This window comes from Ursus arctos, unplaced genomic scaffold, assembly GCF_023065955.2.
Source record: "Ursus arctos isolate Adak ecotype North America unplaced genomic scaffold, UrsArc2.0 scaffold_19, whole genome shotgun sequence".
NCBI classification, from domain to species: domain Eukaryota; kingdom Metazoa; phylum Chordata; class Mammalia; order Carnivora; family Ursidae; genus Ursus; species Ursus arctos.
In genome coordinates, this window is record NW_026622863.1 from 20545817 (window position 1) to 20566756 (window position 20940).

The 20940-nt window shown below is 41.0% G+C and overlaps 1 protein-coding gene across 2 annotated transcripts in view; it reads right to left on the bottom strand.

Moving 5' to 3' along the window:
• The window catches only part of CDH11 (cadherin 11), a 145113-nt gene that overhangs the window by 116205 nt on the left and 7968 nt on the right, over nucleotides 1-20940 (bottom strand). Inside the window, exon 2 of one of the 2 annotated variants that reach the window (XM_057314134.1) lies at nucleotides 8850-8914. The exons of the other annotated variant lie outside the window; for it this stretch is intronic. The gene's annotated coding sequence lies outside the window, so the exon portion shown is untranslated. The remainder of the gene's footprint in view (nucleotides 1-8849; nucleotides 8915-20940) is intronic. 2 annotated transcript variants of the gene reach the window in all.

Consider the following 20940-nt stretch of genomic DNA (forward strand, 5'->3'; position numbering starts at 1 on the left):
ACTGTCACTATTTAAAGATTTCCTCGAAGGGGTGATCATTTAGCGTGTTTTTATGCTTAACTCCAATAAATAAATAAATGTGATGAGTCATTTTTAATAGCTTTACCGAGGTACCATTTACATACTGTAAGAAATCACTTGGAAGAACATGTTTTCATGGTTCAATCTTTGTGTTTCAAAGTGTTTCCTAAGGCTAGATATCCAGAGGTAAAACGATGAAGACAAAGGGTTGGTAAATGTTTCATTTCAAGAAAAACATTGCCAAATGCCCTCTGGTATTAATTTATAATCCCATCAGCAAGGTGTTAGCGTGCTCATCTCATTCCACCCTGGTCAGCATGAATATTAGGATTGTTATTTAAGGTTCTGTCACTTTTAATGAAAAAATCAAGATGTCATCATATAGTTCAAAAATGGAAACTGCATTTAAGAATTTTCATTTTCACTTTTGATGCACTTTGGCTGTGTTTGTCCTTTCATCCTGTTTAGTTAAGGTAACATATTATTCAAATGGACTTCCCTTATTGAAATTCTCGGTAAAAATTAAGACTGAAGGTGACACTCTAAGCAAGTTGCATGCAGCCCAAATAACAGCCTTACCTAAGCTAAAAAAGCTGGACTCCAACACTGGGAGCCCAGTCATGAGCTATATTACCCCAGCTGAGGATTTAACATCTCGGGACATCTTGTTCCTCATCACTAAAAACACAGTTGAGACAGAAGATGTTCAAACAAAGGTTGCAAACACTTAACCAGACAACTAACATATCCCCGGGCCATTTTTTGAGACAGGGGTTTCGTTCTTAAGAAGGTATGTTACATTGACTTAACAGACACCTAGACTGAAGTCCTTTACGGAAGTCAGAGTTTGCTTTCAAAGTAGTGTCTGTCTGGGCATACCAAACAATTAAGTAACACGGTGTTGTAACAAAACAAAAATGATTTCTAAATGTTCCCTACCTTCTTGTTCCAATAGTCTTTCTAAAAACTTGTTCTTAAAACTATCAAAGAATGGCAAAATAACTAATTATGCATGAATTACTCTCATGACTTATTCCATTCTCCTGAGGCATGCTGTGATTTTTTTAAAAATGAAGGATTTGTAACTGTTAGTTATCAGCACTTCATGTAACTTTTGATTCAAGTAACAAATAGCATTTCAGCTCTATGTATTCATTATGCCACTAAATTGCAAAGGAAAGAAGCCAATTCTAATGAATTGTAACCATAGTTTCTTTTGCGTATTACATATTAGAAGTGGGTAGCACTTTAAATTATGGTACACAAAACAGCATATAATTAATTCTGAATAAAAGATAATGTATTCTTGCTAAATACGAGTTATTTTAAAATCTCTTAATGAAGAACTAAGCATATGCTGTGCTGCACTGTGCAAGTGTTTAGCATATGCCGTTAGAGCCAACATTTTGCATTTATTATTATATTTATTTTCAATAATAATATATTATTTTAAGTGAACACAAAAAAACTTAATCACTAACATTCCAAATGTGGAAAATATATGCAAATTATAGGAAACTTTTTGGCTTCCCATAAGTTGTCACTAAATAACTTTTTGATGACATGGTACGATTGCAATTTGCAACAGAATGAGAAAAATGGAAAAGACTGTTACTTTTAAATCGTAGAACATATGCACAATGAATTTTAAAATTCAGATATAGAGAGAAACATTTCTATTCTAAAAACCGACATGTTCTGAGTTTTCATGGAATAGCAAAGCTTAAAACCCAGACGTTAAGTTCCACCTGATTTAGTATTAGGTTTATAATTCCCTTTCTGACACTGTGCTTCCACTTTTTCAAAGATGTATCCTGAACGTTCTACACTCTTACAATGACCACATTGTAGCTTTGAACGGAGCATGAGCCCTATTCCTCCTTCTGCCTCCTACATACTGTCATCACCATTATCACCAATACCACCATCACCACCATTACCACCCAAACAACAACAAATCTTGAGCCAAATTCTTTTTAGTCTTATTCTCCCTATCTGCACCGTGATGACGCTTAATGTCCCTATAAACCAGTCATGTGACCATGGGAAATCACCCCTCATATTTAAGCCTTTAGAGCTCTCAGCCACCAAATGACTCTGCTAAGGTCCTTTTTATTTCCAGTAGACCTTCCAGCCTTCGCCGTGGCTCTTCCTGAGTGCCAACAGAAACACACAACAAAACCAGGTTTTCTCAACTCACATATGCTTTCTATTCTTGCTTCATTTAAATGGTGAGACCAAAAAAACAAAACAAAACAAAACAAAACAAAACAAACAAACAAAAAACAACTGTGGACAGTAAAAGTGAATTGCAATATCACAAAAGCTTAGAATTAAAGACAAAATGTAAAGTTTATTTTTAAAATCAAGGTTTAGCTTCCACTCCAGAGGAATAATAACTAATTCATCAGAAACAGATTGAACTAGAAGGAACTGCTCTTTCATTCTTTGTCAAATACCCCCAGATTCGCAGTAGTTTTCTATGTGCTTCTTTCTCAAGTACCAATGTGTGGTAATGAAAACTCAAAAAAGAATAAAATTTAAAACTAAACTAAAATAATTAATCATACCATCCCTCCATGATTGCTATTTTAGAATAATACCCTTCCATCCTCTGCTATGCGTGGAGAAAGTTGAAATCACGCTGAATAGATAATTCAGTGGCTTACTTTGCACCTCTTAACATTTTATCCTAAGCATATGTCCATGTAGCAACAAATTCTTTGTTAATATGTCCAGTGACAATTACAGCCCATCATAAAAATATATCGTATTTATTTAAACAATCCCTTCTTAGATATTTAAGAACTTTCTTTTTCTTTCTTTCTTTCTTTCTTTCTTTCTTTCTTTCTTTCTTTCTTTTCTTTCTCTCTATACTGAATACTTGATGCATGTAATTATTTTAACATTTTAAGATATGTCTTTAGTATCAATTCCCAAAAAAAATGAGATGAATATTGTAAATATTCAGCAGAAATGTCAGCAGACATGACATCATTATTTCAACATAATTTTGGTGGTTTATTTTTCACCTAAACACTCATCCTTAGCATTTTTTGTGAACTGCTTCATACTTACTCAAACCAGCCCCATTACCAATGTCCCAAATTATCCCGAATCCTTCCCACCACCACTGTTACCATGGAACAGAGATATTTATTTCTATATGCATCTTCTCCCTCCAGGCTAGGCTTCTCTTCAGGAAGATTCTAGGTGATTAAACACCCTAGTCTCAGCTCTCTGCTTAAGGTCAGGTACCTAGTAGGTGCTCAATAACATACATTGAATTGACTAAAAAAACCTGAAAATTATTGACCCAATCCTATCCCTACCCCGAGCTATAAATGCATCTCCTGCTAAAATTGCAAAGATCCTTTTCTATTTGCTTTCCTTTATTCATACCTCACACATTCCACAAAGAATTTAAGACAGGATCCATTCTGCCTTCTACTGCTACTGCTGGGATGGATTTGCAAAGAACAAAGCTGTTCTTTCAGATGTCATTTTGACTGTTTGCAAGAGTAAAGAGGAAGTTCAAGTAATGTCACCTCCTCAGAAAAGTATTCCTGCAACAATGACCTCTTTCACCTCTCTTTAGCAAGAAAGACCCATTTTACCTGTTTTTCTATTACACGACTCTGTTTATTTCCTTACAATAGCTATTCCAATCTGAGACCATCCCATCACGGACACTCTCTGCCTCTTCCAGCCGAACGCTCACAGATGGCAGGGTCTGTCCTATTCACTCATAAGTTTCTATTCCACAGCACTGTGAATGGTACACTGTGGCCCTTCAGAATTGGAATGTTTCTTAGAGGTCACCAACTTTAGCTCCATTATTTAAAAAAATATATATATGTAAACAGATGCCCCAAGAGGGATAGTTTTTTGTCCAAGATTTACATAAAATGACAGGATTGGGATGTGAATTTACAATTCCTAACTCCCAGGCCAGGGTTCCTATCAAGCTGCCTAATCTTGGCCATCTCCAAGGCCGGCGCAGAGAAGGAGGCCCTCACTTCCACTGAACCCACAGAGAAAACAATGCTTTGAGCCAAACTAATAGGACCTCTCTTGTCTTTGGCACTATCCAACTCCTAAGTATAATAGTGTCTTAATGCAGCCATTGGCACATCAACCTTAATAAAGATGAGGAAGCTATTATTATCTTCTTCCTACTGACAGAGAAACCTGGGACACAAAGGAGCTAAGGAACATGGCCATACCCACGTGACCAAGCCCACCAAGTGCCAGGTGTCCGTTCACCAAGTCCAAATGTGCATCTCCTGAGTTTTCTTGTAACAGTTCAAATCACAGGCTCCTTTTCTCATTCAAGCACAGACCCATGAACCGTGGTTTTGCAGTGAACAGTGGTTTCTTCTCACCTTGAGAGAATTTAATTAGAAGGAAAGAAATAAATAAAAAGAACCCTGTGTTAATGTCATTCCTGTAGCGATGTGATGTATTTTTTAACAGATCCATCAAACTTCCAGTAATGACAGCAGCAAACTGTTTCTCTTTTATCAAGAGTTCAAGGGAGGCCAAAGGCCAAAACCCATTCAGATGTTGTACCTGTTCAGTATTTATTTCTGAGACCCTAAGACTCTTAGAAGAACAGTGACCCACTCCCAGGTAAGTGAACACTAAGACCACAATGGAAAGCGTCCTTGTCTGAAGTTACTACAGGAGGCAAGTGACAGGTGCCCAGAACTCAGGGCTCTTTGTGGCTCTGGGAGTGGTGTGGTTCTGGAACATTCAGCAGCTCTGGTTCACTGGGTTATATTATTCTATTTCTAGTCCATATCACCTTGGCTCCTTCTGGCAGAAAGCCATGGGGCAGTGTGTCTAAGGAACAGAGAGAGGAGGGTAGGGAAGAGCCTAGGCTGAGACGTGACCTTACAAATTCCATGGAAGTGTCACTATCTAAGAATCTTGACCACTGAGCTGGACTTGTATACTTGGGCGCCTACTTGAATTCGCAACCCTAGAGATGCACCTGTATATACATCCAAGTATCTCTATGTAAACATATATGCTCCATGTGCACGTGTAGCTTTTTGTTTGTGCTTGGGTAATTGTCAACGGCCCTGGTCTCTTCATAAGGCTCCTTGGGAGAAATTCTACTGGTCTCGGTGTCAAGAAATATTTGTCTCACCTGAACACGACTGTATTATTATTTTGTGGTGGTCGTACAGCCCTTGGTGTTTCTCCAGTTGCTTGTTTACTAGGAAGAAATGTTCTATGTCATAAATTACGGTGTGTGCTTCAGTGAAGTCCTTTGTTCTTTCAACCTTACCCTTACTTTCCCTTCATCCTAATTTCTTTAAAACTTTCTTTTGTTGAAATCTTAGCACATTGCTGGTATTTATGAAGGCCACTTCCACACCTCTTGAGAACAGGAAAGGCCATAAATAAATGGACAAGTAAATAGGCCATACTGTTTGCGCTCTTCACATGGCCAACCGCTGGGAATCCAATCACCTTTCTCCTGGCACTCTGCCCAGAGCTTTAGTTAAACCCTAACAAACAGTAATTCCTTATTAAGGAAGAGTTGGTTCTAACATCCATCCAAGGAGCATATATTCAAAGAACAGTCTTCTAGCTAATTAATTTTGCTCTCAGTTATTCAACATTCAAGAGGCCTTTTTAATGTTTCTAAATGTGCGCATTATAGCATGTATCAGAACACACTGAAATTACCAATTTAATTATACCCTTCTCCTCCAGACTATTAGGACTTTGAAGGTAAGGACTATGATAGTTTTATCTCTGCGTGCCTAGTTCCTACCACTGTGGCTATAACAGGGTAGATATTTTGCTGGGTAAATGGATGCTTGCTAAAATAACTACATTGCAATGTGTGCATGTCTGTACACATAAACACATATATTTATGCACACATGTACCTATATTGCCATTCACTACGTGTCTCTCAAGCAGATCTCCCCAGAGCATGGGAGGCAATCTATTATTATTATCTGTAGTGCAGTTGAGGAATACACACATTCACAGAGCTCTTAGAGCAGAGCTGGAGTACGAGTCCACATCTGCCTTACTCCTCGCTCTTTTCAGTCTGCTGTATTTCTTCTCGGTGGGACATCATAGTGAGTCTCAAGACCAAATCACAAGTAATTGGTTGTACACAAAGATGTCTCCAAATATGGAGAACAGATGAGGTATGGCGAGATGGGTAGGGCCAACCATATCCTCATGCTGTCAAGAGAAATAGGCTCATTTCCATTACTTCCCACTCATTATACTTTCTGATAACTGAACTACACCATCTAAAATAACTTCTGGCGTAGAAAAAATTACACTTATTGGGCGGGGCAGTCAGCTTGATGTGTAAACTTGCCTAGGGGATCGTCCCTTGTTATACCAACACTAGTTGAGATATTTCATAGATGTCGTTAAGGTCTATAATCAGTTTAGGTAAAGAAGATGATTCTCAGTAGTCTGGGTGGGCCTGACTCAACCAGTTGAAAACCCTTCTGAGCAGAACCGAAGCTACTCTAATGAAGAGAAAAGTCCACCTGTGGGCTGCAGCTGCAGCTCCCATCCTCGGGCTCCAGGCTGCCCTTCCTGCCCACCTGTCCTGTGGACCTCAGACTCGCCTTGCCAACCCTCGCAAATGCTTGAGCCAACTCCTTTCAATAAATCTCCTAATACACGTGTATCCTACTGGTTGTGTTACCCTCAGTGTATCCCGACTGATACACGCTGTGTACATCAGCATTTACAGATGGGACACTTCAGACAACTTCATCCTCAAGGGAACCGAAGAGGCTCTGTTATCTCCTGATAGCAACCAGGAAAGCATTCTAATTCCCCTGAATGACAGTCCTCTTACTTAGGTCCAAAGGTCAAATTTCAACTGGTTCAATTAGAAGAACAATGCTTTCCAGTTTGCACATTTTTTTACAAGTTCTTGGAAAAAGTAATTCACAGTAGTTTATTACAAAGCCATTGTTGCAGAAGATCATATGGATGATATCTCTGTAAAGCCTCTTTTCATTAATGCCTTTATCTGGTTGTTCTACACAAAAAGCATTTTAGTTATGGAGAAAAATACGTGTCAGTTCTCAAATTATGATTTTTTTGCACTGGAGAAGTGATAATAGGCAAGAGAATATATTGGTGTAAAGAGTAAGGGTTTGGGTTCATGGGTTCTTAAATGAATGACTCTGGATGGATTCGTTTCTATGAGCCTCAGTTTCCTCAACTGTGAAAGAAAGATAAAATCTATCATACAAGTTTCTATGAATGGTGCTTGCTATGGCCCTTCAAGAATTAATCTTTCAGATTGATCTCCGTGCTCTAGGGCAGGGCTTCTGAATGTCAGCAGTACTGGGCCAGATAATTATTTGTGGGGGGACTGGGTGCTGCTCTATGTATTATTATAGGATGTTTAGCAGCATTCCCTGCCTCTACCCACTAGATACTAGTAGCACACCCCTACCCCATGGTAACAACCAAAGATGTCTCAGACCTTGACAAATGTCCTCTGGTGGAAAAATCATCCCAGGCTGATGACCGCTGCTCTCTAGAGGTGCAATTATTACTATTTTTTCTTTTTCTTTTTAAATTTTTCTTAAAAATTTAAATATAAAATATAGATAGAAGAGCATAGTTCTATGAATTTTTACTAAGGGAACATGACCCTGTTATCATCCCTGTAACAAAGAACAGACCACTGCGAGCTTCCCCACCCTCCACAGGGAGCCCCTGATATGCTCTCCTTTTGTAACTACTGGGGACTTTCAGTCAGTGAAATTGAGGCATAAATTTTAAATCATAAGAGGAAATTCAGAATATGAATCCATAAACTGGTTTCCTCTGTGATTTTTCCCAGGTAACAAAGCTGTGCTAGAATAATAACCTAACCAGAAATCTTCACAAGGTAGCAGGTAAGCCACCCAAACCCAGAGGAGGACTGTCTAGAATATTGATAGAAGAATGGCAACCCTTACGGTTTTTTCCCTCCAACCTGAAAATTCAGCTTGTCTGACTTAATGGAGAAAAGAAATTCTGTCAAAAGAGACCAAATGTAGAAGAGAGGGCCATGAGACCAGGCAGAGCAACAGCTGGAAGAACCAGCTTGGCCAATGTGGTATCTTCAGAGAATCTGAGAAATGTGACGTGTCCCAGGTGTTATGACATTCTTCTCCTTGTTATGCCTAAGTTCCCTGCACATGAGGGACTGGCAGACAAACATACTAGAGCTGACATATCTTCAGATGCTTCTGTAAAACAACCTTGGTCATCCAGTTACATGAGATATTCAAGTCCTACTCAGATAGCAAGGCAATATCGAGGCAGCAGGCCAGAGTGACACTCCTTCTCTGGATCTATAGTAGTCATGCTGTTGGGCATTTACTAAATTGCCCTCATTCACCTGGGAGCTGCTGAGAATTGGGGCTCTGCCTTTTCATTTTTACTATCCCCTAGAGCATCTCTTATTGGGCCTGGAATATGGGAGGTGCTTATCTAACGTGTAGTAGTTGAGAAAAGAAATTGTGTAAAAAAAAGTTCACCTCACTGGGAGTTAGAAATGCTGATACCCTGGTCTTGACTCCACTGTCATCATGTCATGTGATTTTAGGGGTAATCCTTAAATCTCTCTGAATATCAGCACCTAAATCTGTTTAAAAATGTAAAATGTAATATCAAATGTGAATGAATTAAATGCCCTTCAAGGTCACCTTCAGAGCTTTGATTCTAAAGGATATATTGAGTAGAGTTCCCAACGTTACAGAAATGCCTTATAAAAATATATCTATTTTCTCATTCATTCATTTATACTTTCAATAACTTGCTCTTTTACTCACCCATCCATGGACACCATGAATTGTGAGATGGTATCCCGGTCTAGGCTTCATGGAATCCACAGCCACTGAGAACCAACACATAGACAGCTTACCATAATGAACTCTATCCTGGAAGATGACATGAGTCTCTTCCCTCAAAGAGAGTAAATAGCACAAATGCAAACATAAACTGACTAAAACACAGTAAAGGTTGAGGGAAGCCAAAGTTCATTTCATTGATCCATTCATTTATCCACCCATCCAATAACAATTCTGAGCATCTATGTGTTAAAGAGGTTTTTGTTTTCTGTCCCAACCCCACTGTCAACCACAGGGATGAACACATGGCCCAAGTTGGGTCCTTAAGAGTATTCACAAGACATAGAAAATGGCCTCAGAAATGCGCATGCGGCTCAAGCAAGGCAATGTCCAGTTCTTCTTTGGAGTTTTCGGATGTGGAGGCAGAGAGAGAGCTCTTTCCTGCTCATGCCAACTTCAAGTATAAACATGTTCTCAGACTGCCAACTGTCATCATGTCATTGTTTGTGTCACATAGGAAAACCTCTCCGTCGCAAGAGAGTCTGAAACTAACACTCAAAGAGAAGCAGAGATAAGGAGATGAAGAGGTCTCCATGTGGAAAGGTAGGACAGATTTCTCAAGATTATGAAGCCCTGATTTTGTCCAACCAGAAGCTAGACCTCTCATGAACTCACCGATTACACAGCCCAAAACTTCTCCTTTCCCTTAAACTCTTCTGAGCTAGATTTCTCTAACCTGTCGCTGCTACAACCTGCTATATGCCAAATACTGAAGAAGCCGTAAGTGTTGGAGCTAAAGAAGGTTAGAGGGCTCTGAGCAAAGGCAGGAAGCAAGGAGGAAAAAGAAGAAGGATGAATCTTAAATGTCAAAAGAAATGACAAAGGATGAAACCGGGATAATAGCAAAATCAGAAAAATGGCCATATTGTGAGAGGAGTCAGAAATCAAATCAATAGTAATTGGCCATAGACTAGATGTGAGGTCTCAGAAATGTAAGGTCCCTTGAGACTTATGTTTGTCTTTCCATTTGCCTCTGCTTAGATACCTTGGTAGATAATGTTGGTATCACTGGAATATGGAATATGGGAAAATGATCATATTTAAAGGTTTGCTAAGTTAAGTTTGGAATGCAGTCTGGGGATTCGCCAGTGTTAGGATGGTAAGTGAAGCTATGAAGTCTGTGAATCATCCCAGTGAACAAGTGTGATGGGAGAAGGGAAGATGTCTGGAATAAAATACTAAAGAAAAACGCCCTAAGAATCTCTAATACTTAACAGAAAAGGCTGAGATGGGTGTCCAACCAAGGTAACTCAGAAAAAAAGTTTCTCTTTTTCTGAGACAGAGAACCATCTTAAGAAAAATTAAAAGACTGAATTTGGGGGAGGTTGAAGTGAGAGGACAACCAGAGGATATCCCACCACAATGGTATTTATTGGGCTGCCCAAGACGGGTAGGCAAATTGCTATGTTTAAGGCCCCCTGAGAAAACAATCTCACATGCTTCCCCTTAACAGCCTATACCTTTTATCAAGGGAGATTTGATGTAAATATCTCTTCCTGAGATGGATGTTTAGTCACTTTTTTTTTCTTATCACAGGTGAAAATCTGATTACTTTCTCCCCCAAAGCAATCCCTCAGATATGTGTGTGCTATATTCTATCAGGCATCATCTCTACGCTTCTATCCATTAACCAAAGGAGTTATGTTCTAATAATTTTATCTATTCCAACCATTTACTTGTACAAGCTTGTTCTACACATTCAGTGATTTCTCAGAACCCCCGAGATATACATACTACTCTCCTAATACATTCTCACCAAGAAGAAATTTCCCAGGAATAAAGGCAATGAATGCCCACCAGGAGACATGGATGTGAACGAGCAGGTACCATGACAAAGAGGCCCAGATTCTGCTCTTGGAAGAGCCCTGGACTCACCTGTGATGCCAGTCAAGGCCCTTTCCCTCTGTGAGGCTCCCGTTCAATTTTAGGGGATCCAACTCTCAGGATAGTTATTGGGATTTCCTGTCATCACTTATGAAGACCGTCAGCCATGACACTAATACTTTGTCCTCCTTTTCTTCCTCCCCCATCTCTCCCCCTTCCTTTCTTCCTTGTCATTTTTATTCCTCTTTCTTTCTTTTTTCCTTTCTTCCTTCTTCCCTTCACAGTCATCACTTTGTAGGCCCCCGATAATGGTAAATATCCTCACAATCGTCTTCCTCATTTGTACCAGCAGTATTTAGCTGGGATAGGCAGAGACAGTGGCTATCACTCTCAAATGTCAGTTACTTCCTAATACATCCCATTGTCGTGTTTTACTGATTACACTTACCGCTACTGAAAAATATCTTGTTCATTTGTTTATACTTTATTTTCTGCTCCCTCAAATTAAAATATAATGTCTGTAAGAGTGGAAACTGTCTACTGTGGCCACCCTTTTATCTCCAGCCTAATTAACTTATCAGTGTCTCATGAATATTTGCTTAATGGATGGATGGATGACACATTTTTAATGTAATGTATTTTGCTTCAGGGCCACCTATACTCACAGGTGTCCCACATCTTAGAGTCAGGTTGCAAGTTCTGAAGCTTGGGTCAGTGTTAGCTCACTCACACCTTTGAAAGCCTTGATTATCTCTGATTGTAGAGAAGAATGACCCTGTTTTGGTCATCCCCTTTCTATGGATCCTTCTGTAAGATCCAGCTTTGGGGCAGAGAGTCAGGAAAGCTGCAATAAAGCTAAGAAGACTGAAAGAAGGCGGCCCCTGCAGCTGTGGTTTAAAAGGTCCTGTGACTGGGGCACCTGGGTGGCTCAGTCAGTTGAGCGTCCCAATCTTGGTTTCGGCTCAGGTCATGTTCTTGGGGTCCTGCAGCCGAGCTCCGCATCGGGCTCTGTGCTCAGCTCTGAGTTGGCTGGAGATTCTCTCTCTCTCCTTCTGCCCCTCTCTCCCCTCTCTCTACAATAAATAAATAAATCTTTAAAAAATGGTGTTTTGTACAAATTGTCCTTTGAAAAATCAAGACTTGCACTATCTACACGGTATCTACCAGGTGCATAAGGCTACTGAGCACTTGAAATGTGCCTAGTCCCAACTGAGATGTCTTACACATACACATGCACCAGATTTCAAAGACTTAGAAGGAAAAAAGAATGAGAAATAGCACATTAATAATTTTATATTGATTGCACGTCATAATATTTTGGATATATTGGCTTAAATAAACTGCATCATTAACATTGTCACCTATTTCCTTTTTACTTTTTTAACTGGACTACTAGGAAATTTAAAATTGCATATATGGTTCACATTTGAGGCTTGTGTCACATGTCTCAAGGACAACATTTGCTTGGAGAGCTATCCTCCTGGAATTTCAATTATAAACATGTAAAAGCTCAAAAACAAAGGATTTGTTGGAGAAAATTGAGTTCTTAACATCTTCACAGTTACGCAAATATGATTCATTCTGGGAAAGAGACCACTATTCATGTCAATTTCTTTAAAAGGAAAGCATGAAACCTTCACAAGCTATGGAAAACTCGTCCTCATCAAATCCAGGGGAGGCTTGGGGCACGTGGGTGGCTCCATCCATTGAGCCTCTGGCTCTTGATTTTGGCGCAGGTCACGGTCTTGGGGTTGTGTGATTGAGCCCCACATCGGGCTCTGATCTGCTTGTCCCTCTCCCTCTACCCCCCTTCTCCCTGCTCATGCATGCTCTCTCTTTCTCAAATAAATTAAATATTTAAAAAAAAAAAAAAAGCCATGGGAGGTTTGTGGAAGAGAGAAACAATAGCTTAGTAAACTTGAGTGGAAGGAGCAGAGCAGAACTAACGGGTTTGGAGCCATTGAACTTGGGATACAAAATCCACATTGTCACCCCCAGCTGTATAACCAGAGTAAGATGTGCAAGCTCACTGCACCTTTGCTCCCCCTTTGCAGAGCAGAAGTAACAGTAGGCGTCTAGCTCACAGGGTTGTCGCTGACATTTATCAAGTACTCACTTGGCTTTGCACATGTCCTTGTCATTCCAATGGTGCAGATAAGGAAACTGAAGCAAAAAAGACTCATAAACGCCTGGCCACACTGCTCAAAACTGGTGATGGTGGAATCCGAAAGCTTTTAGTCTGAACCCCTTTAGCTCCTGAGCTTTTAATCACTCATATCAGGTTTCACTGCTGTCATGAGACCTGAGTGAGACAATGAATTTTTTTAAAGGGATTTTTTTTTTTAAGATTTATTTATTTATTTGAGAGAGAGAGAGCAAGCTAGCAAGTTGGGGGAGGGGCAGAGGGAGAGAGACAATCTCCAGCAGATTCGCCACTGAGCTCGGAGCAGGACTTGAGGCTCATCCCAAGACCCTGAGATCATGACCTGAGCTGAAATCAAGAGTCGGCTGCTTAACCAACTGAGCCACCCAGGCGATCCTGAGACGAAGAATTTAAAGCACATACCAAAGCCATAGGAAACATCCATGTCTATTGTTGAAAGGCACAACAGGGCACTGACAGGATATAGTATTCATGTCATTCTGTGCCCCATGGGCTCAAAAGAAAGACCCAAACAGATGAAGAGGAACCTAAGTGGACTTTGGAAACTCTGGCATATTGGTAGTATCCTGGAGCCTGTAAGAATTGTTGAGTGTTCTGGGGAAGTAGATTCAAAAGTCCACCCGGGAAATATGAAGTCAAAAGAATTCTGGCCTCATAGATAAATAAAAGGCTTAAAATCAGTTCCTCCAAGCTCAGTATAAGGAATCACTTACATATTTTCTTCCCAGTTCTTCCTCATACTCTGTTGGATTTCTGGGCCCACCTCTGTGGACCTAGCGTCAAGCCACAGTATCTTTTATTTAAGGTAAAGCATAAATTTCATAGAGATTGAACTATCTACATAAAACATTTTTGGTTTGGTTTTGTTTTTGTAAGGAGCCCAGCAGGGCACTGGGAATGAGACAGAGGCAGAGCCAGGTAATAGTGGAAGATTAGAGAATATTCCTAACCCGTGGAGCCACTGCCAGGAAGGGCCCCTAGGAGTTTCCCGAGGGGTGTAACTGGGTCCAGCCTGCCTGATGACCTCCATCTACACATCCCCACAACCCAAGGTCACTTCACGGAGTAACAGTCACATCTCAGTAACTATCCAACCTGGCACCTCTGTAATAGGCTTGATTATTTCTGACAAACTCATTTCTTGTCCAATTTGATATGAAAATTAAAGTTGTATTAGCACAATGTGTGCCACGTGAATGGCATCCTCAATGCTCTACTGTAGCAAACCCAACTGAGCCTTGAAAAGAGGTTCAACAATACAGGTAAAGTTACTGTTTCCAAAATAGCTCTGTTTTGCATCCAAATCAGCCCTGCCTGGGAAGGCATGCTCAGTGGGCCAAGCTGATACAATCAATGTAACTTTCTCGGAAGGAAACTATCTTCAGAGAAAATGTTAATCAAATCGTTTCCCATGCAAATGTAAAAATAGGGGAAACAATACTGGAGATAGTATCAATACTTTCAACATTAAGCAAAGACAGGCAATCCTTGAAGAGGGATGCTATTTCCATGAATTTAATCAATTCACATTCTTATCCACAAAGCTATTCTTACTTGCCTTTGTTTTTACAACCATTAATTTAAAGGAGTCAGGGGACAGGTTTTGGAAGCTCTTTGCCAGAACTGAGGACTAAGTCCTGAGTTCCCAACAGCCTATCATCAATTTGGTTTTCATTGTCCAAATAAAGATCTGAATCCCAGGAGCTGGGTTAAGAAGAGAATAATACATGTATTCTCTTGGTCAAGCTGGGTAGCCAGAGGTTCTTTTTATTATTATTATTATTGTTGTTGTTGTTGTTGTTGTTGTTGTTGTTTTTAAAACAGAACTAACTCAGCTTTCTTCCAGATCCCTCCTGTGGGGAGGCGATTTTCCATTCTAACCCTCTTCTTCTACCAAAAAGGGAACTTGAGCCCAGACAAGGGAAGCAAGCTTCCATCTTTTGTCTCACAGTGAGTTGGTTAACAAAGAAGGAATGGGTAAAGGATAGATCAAGGGGATATAGACATGAATATGTTCCAAGAATATTAGATCAGATAAAGAAATACCAAGCACAGAGGCCCTGTGGCCTTTGTCTCTCTGAACAAGACTTTGTCATGTTGGCATTCGCAATCTCATTCGTTAAGTCCTAGATTAGAGTGACAAATTTGAAGCCTCTTAAATTCCAGTGTAGGTGAATCTTTTATCTCTCAGAAGCCCGGGTCCTTATTAATATGCATCAGTGCAGATACAATGCGACTCTCTTCTCTCATCTTTTCCATACACTGTACCAGGTCATGGTGCCAACATGACAGAAATGGAGAGTACCCACTGATGGACAAAGGCTGGCTTTTTATAGGCCTTCTCTCAACACCCCCTAGAATTACACTGTAAACTCTGGTTGCAAAATAACTATTCCAAAATGACACTAATGGGGCATCTTCATCTATGCCAGGGTTGGAGAGGAACCAAAATTTCAAGAGAACACATGGACATTAGAAGCATAACTTCTTTTCTGTGTAACACATCTTTTCAAGTCTTTAAGTCATATGAACACAGGACAGAAAATATAACACTCTGTGTCATCTTCAAGTCATCCTGGGGAGGGAGAAAGCCAAGAACCCATCAATCCTAGAAACAATAGAAGAGTCACAGGAGAAGCTTTCTAGACCTTTCAGTCCTGAGTTCAAATCCTTTGCAACAATTTATCTCTGTGATCTTGGGGCTCCTGTTTACGAGTTTGGGAAGATGCGATGAGGTAATCCCTGGAAGGTCAAATCCAGGGCACTCTATGCACTTTACCACATATCCATCCCCACTCCTCGTCCACGATCAGTAACAAATCTCATGGACCCCTCAAAGCCTCTTACCTCTGTGTCCCTACAACAGAGCAGTGGAGAATATGGAATCTTTGTTCAAATCCCTGCTTGTCCACTTACTAACTGCACATCGGGGAAAGTTGCTTAACTACCCTGAGTCTTGGTTTCCATTTTATAAATGGGGATAATTATAGTCTCTACCTCACGGAGGTTGCAGTGAGGATGGACTGAGATAGTTTATGGGAAGGGCTGCGCACAGTGTGTGCATGTGGTAAATGCTCAGTGCACATCAGCTACTGTGACCTTAGTCCCTGCTTCACCATCTCTGCTGTAATCCCCTGCCTGTTGGCTTCCCTTTTTAGGGTCTCTGTTTTTTCTATCAGTAAGTCTCACTGCTGTTCCAGAAATCATTTAATAATGCATTCAACACATCACTCTCTTACTCCAAACCCTTCAAAAGTTCCCTAGGGCCTGCGGATTGAAGTCCAAAGCCCTGAATCTAGCATTTAGTGTACTCCAGAGTCCTAAACTTAATACCCTGCAGGCATACTCTGTCCACTATCACTTGCTGGCATAGTCTGCTCAGGCAAGCCCAGTCTGTGCCTTCACCTCCTGGTGTTTCTGTTCACATGGCTTTCTCTAGAATGCTGAGATGTGACAGTCGAAAAGCACCGCGCCAAGGGATTTGTGGAAGATTTGAGAGCCAGACCATTTTAGAGCTGGAAAGGACCCCAAAGGCCACTTTACAGATGAGGAAACTGAGGTTAATTGGCTTGCCCAAGGCCACACAGCTATTTATCAGCCATGTCAGGGTGGCACTAGTCTGGTCGGCCTCCAGGGAGGGAATCACCGGGCAGCCTATTTTGGGAAAATTTGTCATCAATTGGCAGCAAACTTGCTGACAGGTGATCTTTCTCCATTTGTGAGAAATGAGATGTTATGCAGCCAATAAGAAAAAGACACAAGGCATGACTCTTTAAGTGAAAACTGGGTGCCTCTCTGGCTTGTAACGTAGGGCACGACAGCAATGGGGTTGATGGGAGGGCAGCTGAAATAATTCCATAGGACCCATCCCTCACTTCAAAGACACATCCTCTCCGGCTGCATCAGTCTCCTGACTAATGCTCCCAAATGCACCGCTGAGATTTGCTGAAGTTGAAGATTCTTTGCGACGTTTGCAGTAGGAGCGGTGATGAATAAAACACAAGAATCACCAATGCATTATTTCGAAGGCAAGCGTGCCCAGCTTTAACTGCTACATTGCAATTTTTACTCTAAGATAATAATAGTAATAGTGACACTTCATTTATATACTGCATCTTAGGTGCCCAAGAATAAAATAACAATGAAAACTATATCTTGTAGTACAGCCGTGTCCCTATACGAAGGATATAGGGGAGCAAGCCAGTTCAAGAGCAATCTCCTGTCACTATTGGGATACTTTAGGTCAAAGTGCTGTGAATTGGAATTATTTGCAGAAATAATCTCTGATTCTTCAGCTTGGGTTTGGATTTTAAATACAGTTTTGCTGCTATTGCCAATGAAATATTTTATAAAAACTTTAAATACATTTTTAAATATTTAAAACCTTTAAATATGCATGCTTTAATAGATAATAGAAAGTTGATACCTACTAACACAGCTGCCCACCCAGCTTCACCTGTTTGGTTAGTCATCTGTGGTTTGTGGTCTGGATTTGTGTCCATGGTGACCAGTCACGGAGTATCGCATAGAAATTGAAATGCATGGCTCCAAGAGTCCCAAGCAGCTTGGTGATAATGGAGTCAGGTGTGGGAAAGAGGCTTCATCAACCACAAAATCGAAGCCATTCTATGTTCAACTACCTGGCTCGTTAGACAGTTCTGAAGTTCTGTGCTTGCCCCAAAGGCTTCCCTCTCTGGAAGGGTGATGCTGATTTCTTACAAAGGTGGGTGAGGAAAGTTGTCCTGGGATGGTATGAAGCCAACTTCAGAGGTGGCTTATACCTGTCTGTTCTCACTGCCCCAAATCACCCAGCTGTAAGCACTGATAAGTGTCACCTTATCGTTCTACCCTTGGGCCAAGACAGAGGTCATGCTGCCAGGACACTGTGGGAGCTGTCCCTCCAGAAGCTAGGGTATGACTTGGGGAGACTAGCCCATTCTTATGGCTGCATCTTTCACACTCCCATCCATGTTTGGAGAGTTTCTATGTATTCCTTCCTGCCTTCTCCAAGATGTTTGGCTCTGAATTAGGATACTCTTTACTACCTAGCTGCCTTTGGGTTAGGGATCCAATTTGGATTCTTGTCCCTGAATCTGGCCTTAGCTTCCCCTGGATAATACTTTCGGGAATTTTGCATTGGTTCCTTGGCCAGCATCCATGGGCCACTTGCCCACACAACCTGCCCCATCCCTTCCAACTGACCATTTGCCATCCATGTGACTAGCTCTTATGCTGTCTGCCATATCTTCCCAAGGAAATCCCACCTCATCTACTAAGCTGTATCAGTAGGCTTCGGTCTAGGTACTGACATTTTGCCTAATTCTTGCCCAAATTAAACTATTCAATGTTTAATAAAGGCTCCCTCTGTTCTACCCTCACACCCTAGCACCTAATTATCAATATTCTCTTCAACATTCGAAAGGAGCTCAAAAGCCAGATACCCACTCAGTATTGCAGTGGGTAAGACTTCTCACAACAGTCTTGCAAAAACATGCAGGGAAATGAAGCCTTTTGGGTTTCTTGGTTCAAAGCAACAGAATCAGACCTACGGTAGCACAATTCTTCCAGGAAGGCTAGAGAAGCAGGCTCGGAAAATGGAGAGGGATGTCAGGAGGCTGGGACAGTCAGATCCACAGACAAGACACTTTCACGGAACAGGTGGAGGAGGTCACGCAGCTGTCTCTGCTAGACAAGAGCGGGGACAGCTTTACTCTACCACCCGGGTGGCCCCAGAAATCAGATGCTGGTACAACCACCTCTGGAGTAAAAGGAGCGTTCTTCTCTCTACTGAGAATCCTATTGTGAGCTATTCTCCAAACACAGGAGGGGGTTCCACTGCTATGCAGCCAAACAAACAAACAAGCAAACAAGATGACAAATATGCACTCCCAGGAATGACGCGCATGTAGACTGCTGTACTCCAGGCTGTTGAATCACTGAACAGGAAGTGTCTTGTTTAATAAGATTCTGCCCCTGCTCCTTTTCTGGTTATTTTTATTGCTGTTGTTGTTTTGTTTTTACCAAGCAAGGTCAGTAACTAAGTAAAGCAACTCATAGCATGAGGCTATGAGGGATGACAGATATTCTGGATAACAGACTAAAGATTTAAACTTAAAAATGTTTTGGGAGACTGGATCCATGGACTGAACCTAAGAATATGAAATAGAACTGAGACAAGGGTAATAGCAATCCCATCCTGTGCACTGGTTTCAGAATGTTTATGTATTCATAGCGTTTAATACCAGAGCCACTCTACAAAGTAGACATTGCTAACCCAGCATACGGATGGGGAAGTGGAGAAATGGTTAAAGTGATCTACACAGCTAAGAAGTGACAAGGACAAAATTGGCAGCAGGGCAGTCTGACTCAGAGCCTGTGCTAACAACCACCGAAGGTACCTGTCATGTCTTATGTGCACAGGGACAGGTGGGGAAATGTGACTTAACAGCAGCACATAAGGAAAAACAAATAAACAAATAAACTGTGGAGCATAAGTCCTCTGGGTGATGTGACTGGCAATAAAAGCTAATGTAATGTAGCCTCAGGCTGCAATAAAAGAAGTGTGTGGAAGGAAGGGGATAGTCTAGTGTTTAGCTGCCTAGATTTTTGTCTTCAGTCCTTCCCTCTGCGGAGAGCTGGAGCAAAAATGAATGAGGTGTTCACTCTGGAGATGTTAGGGCTGGGGAGAAGGCATCCTGGAAAGCAATAAATACTGAGTAACAAATGTGGAAGAAGAACTACATCCATTCTGCATGGCATCAAAGGCTTGTATCAAAGAATGTGACCTCTGGAGAGATAGTCTGACTCCACCTAAGGAAGTATGTCTAATAAGGAAAGTTCCCAATGCCTAGACGATTTGCACCAGGGGTAATGCACCCCGTATCACTAATGATGCCCCAGCCATCATCAGGACATGGTAGCCACAAATGCCTTCCTTCCCCAGACCATCCTTGATCACTGTACGGGCTGTGACTCATTGGTCCCGTGGCCTTATTAATTTGTACTCCCTTTGCTGCACTTATGTTTGTAGCCTTGAGTTTTGATAGACAGACATGGTATGTTCTGACCACTGATACAGCAGCTCCCTGAGGGAAGGCCTTATGATATGACTATTTCTGTGTGCCCGGCCCAGAGCCTTTCATTGAAGTCAGTGACAAAGGAATGGGTTTGAAATCGTGTTTGCAAGAGGTGGCAAGGTGAGATGCCACTCAACTCTGTTACCTATGCAAACACGGAATGGAGATATTAATGATAGTGACTATAAGGTAGGACAGACGTGAGGGCCAAGGTCTAATAGTACAGTTTTCAAAATATTATCAAATGACATTGGATTGACTGACTATGATTTCCAAATAGAGATTCACAGAAAGCCCCATATATAGGTGTCACGACTTAACTGCCTAATAACATAACAGGTTGTATCTTTGTGTGGATAGATAATAGATAGATAGATAGATAGATAGATAGATAGATAGATAGATAGATGATAGATGATAGATAGATAATGGAGCTAGTGATAGGTTTAAATAAAAATCAGACCACTAGTAAATCTAATCTAAAAAAACCCACAAAAACAAATTTGCTTACAGACACTGGTAAGAGACTGAGTTAACAGCCAAGATTGCCCAGTTCTTGCTTTATCTGCCCTAAATGACCACGTGATCTTAGGCAAGTCGTGGCTCCTCTCTGCGTCCTTGGACCTTCATCTCTAACCGAAGGTTGACTGGAATAGCTGACAATTCCATTAATGACTTCACACATCTGATTCCTACTTGGTAAAGTGGAATGTCCACCCCTCACTCAGGAAGTAGCAGGTCCAAGTTCTCTGTCACCACTTTAATGAAAGGCTCTGGGCCTGCATTTTCCAATTACTGGTTTTTTGGAACACTGGGAATTTCTGAGTTTTTTGGTTTTTTTGTTTTGTTTTGTTTTTCTTTGTAAGAGCCTAGCAATAATCTTACCAGTTTATAGAGTCACTATAAGTCTCATATTATATAGAATGTTCTTAGCCCAGTAACTGAAACT